Source organism: Osmia lignaria, unplaced genomic scaffold (genome assembly GCF_051020975.1).
Source record: "Osmia lignaria lignaria isolate PbOS001 unplaced genomic scaffold, iyOsmLign1 scaffold0013, whole genome shotgun sequence".
NCBI lineage: Eukaryota > Metazoa > Arthropoda > Insecta > Hymenoptera > Megachilidae > Osmia > Osmia lignaria.
The window spans coordinates 13,457,501-13,460,000 of NW_027478167.1; the positions used below are offsets into that span (position 1 = coordinate 13,457,501).

Consider the following 2,500-nt stretch of genomic DNA (forward strand, 5'->3'; position numbering starts at 1 on the left):
TTGTTACACAGTTTCAGACTACGATCAGGGGTACCGAAACGCTGTATTGATTGTAAACAACCATTTTTATCTTGGAGCGGAGCGTTCCTTTACTCGTTAGATTTGTCTTGTCGCGTGTGTATTCGCTTTTTCGACGCTTTTTAACCATTTAACTTGTTTAGCGAAGCTAAACGCACAGACAGACAAAAAAAAAGGAACAGCATCGCGCGTCAAACAGCGACGACCCATCTGAAGCGATCTTTCATTTATACACCGTTTGTAAACAGAGAGATGTATAAAGCGCGGGGAATCATTCGAAACCCTGGGGCTATTCGAGCTTGCATTTCAGCAAATTATCATCTCAAACATTTCACTCGTTTGCTTTTTCTAAATTTATAGGAGAGCTTCTTTCGTTTATTTTTGACACACCTTTCGTAAATATCGTTTCTGGCAACGTCGGGAGCGTGGATTTCTACAAGTGAACAATCGCGCCGATCCGATAACTTCCAGCAGGATGGAGAATCTTTATAGATTATCTTCCGAGAACTCGGTGCTTTCACGGGCGGTCGTTTATAAATTTTAACGAACGACTCGCGCGCCGTGACGCACTTGCGCTAGTTCGAAGAGATATTTCGAAATTTGTTTCTCTCCTTTAACGGCCTGCATTTAGTGTATCGGTTGCGATTTTCGTCACATCGTTTCCACGACAAACGCCGACGAACTGCCCAACTATCGCTCGTACGTTGCGACTCTTTCTTTGTTTATCGTTCATTCATTCTTTCAATTTCGTTCGATAATCCCGCTCCGAAACGTTCTACTTTCGTTGAACGACGGCGAGATGTTTAGAAAGAAATGAATTACTCTTTTTTCGAGAAGCAAACGCAAGCAGTCTTTTGTTAAGAAAACGACCCTCAGCCAGGCGTGGTCCAGGAATTGTATCCGTGGACCGCAATGTGCGTTCGAAATGTCGATGTTCATGTGTCCTGCAGTTCACACGTTGACGCGCAATTAGCTGCGTTCTTCATCGACCCACGAGCCAAGTGATCCACCGTTCAGGGTAATCGTAAAATTTTGTATTTCAAACTCTTTAGATCTTTAGAGTGTTATTTTCATTATTAACACGCATCACATTCGATACCCACATCACTCTCCCACCCGGCGCGTGCGGGAGAGCGAATTCGGGCGTCGCCAACGTATTTGTTTGTTTGTTCGATCGTTGACGACACGATCGCGTCCAAGGACGGAAACCGTCGGAGAAACGCCCAGTGGCACGCTCCTCTCGACGGTCGGGCGTAAAGTACATTTAAAAACCTTGAAAAGTACGAACGCACACAAGGAATGCGAGCGCGCGTCCTGTCGCTGAATCGTGGGTTGCGAGATTCGAACAGACACACGGCCGGCGACGATCGGTCTAACTAATGGACACATAGTTTTTCAAAGACTCGCTATCGTCGCTTCTCAGCCGGTCCGTAAACAACACACATCGATCAGGCGGACGCACGAATCTTACCACGGTGCGTGTTTCGTAGATTCCAGGTTACCCGCAAGTACCTCTCTCTCCCTCTCGAAAGAGGAATCTCGATCCGTCCTTTTTGGACAATGGAGAAATCTTTTTATCGCAACACGGATGGCAAAGAAACAACCAAAGCGTAGGAGCGTGGGGACGAGAGCGACGAAAAGAACGTCGCGAAAACAAAGTTTCGACGGTTGCTCGTTCTAATACATCGTAGTTTCAACTCTCTCAGTTTTAACCACTCCTAGACGCTTCGTAAACTTTTAACAATTCTTCGCCTCCGCGAGTTTCATTTCGAATAGAGCGAACGCAACACGGACCAAAAAAACTCCGGTGATGCCAGATCATTTAGCAAAGATCAGACGGCGGGTCATCTGTATTCCTTTTCTCTCTTTTTTATATCTTTCCATTTAACTAGGGTGTCGCAACGACGGGTACATTTATATATTTATATATATTGTATTTCAATTTTAATGATCCTTCACTTTCGGTTTGTAATAATATGATCCTTCTTTCATTTCGATCCTTCATATTGTAGGTTAACCAACAGAAGTTTGTTTTTTTACGACTTGTATTTTTGTGGTTTGTTTGTTTGTTTCTTACGACTTGTTTGTACCCGATCAAGTAGACGACGACCCATAAGTATAAGTTAGAGAGATAAAGGTCGAGAGACCTCACGCAAGCGTCTTTTACTTCCATTCACATCAGCCAGAGAGAAATGGTCCGGCGTCGTGCTCTTTGGCGCCGTTGGTCGCACAGTTTTTTTGCCGGCGGTTCCGAACGGACGGGAGAAACGCGATGAGTAATCAAAGCGACCTCCGCACGTAACCGTGTCGGTGTAATTTTACCGCATCGCAGCGTTTTGGTATTTGTTTCTTATTGGCTCGAACCCGAGATTTATGTGTTTTGTGTCATGTATATGGTATTATTTATTATATCTTTCTCGTTTTGTATAATTTTTGGTCCGAGCTCAATAAACTTTTATATCGCTTTATCAATGATCCATTC

At 44.2% G+C, this 2,500-nt stretch overlaps 1 non-coding gene across 1 annotated transcript; it reads right to left on the reverse strand.

Annotated features, from left to right (window-relative positions):
* Nucleotides 1-884: 884 nt before the first annotated feature.
* On the reverse strand, nucleotides 885-1,039 carry LOC143306620 (5.8S ribosomal RNA). Its single transcript, XR_013063983.1, has one exon. It is a non-coding gene; the product is annotated as a 5.8S ribosomal RNA (ribosomal RNA).
* Nucleotides 1,040-2,500: the final 1,461 nt, after the last annotated feature.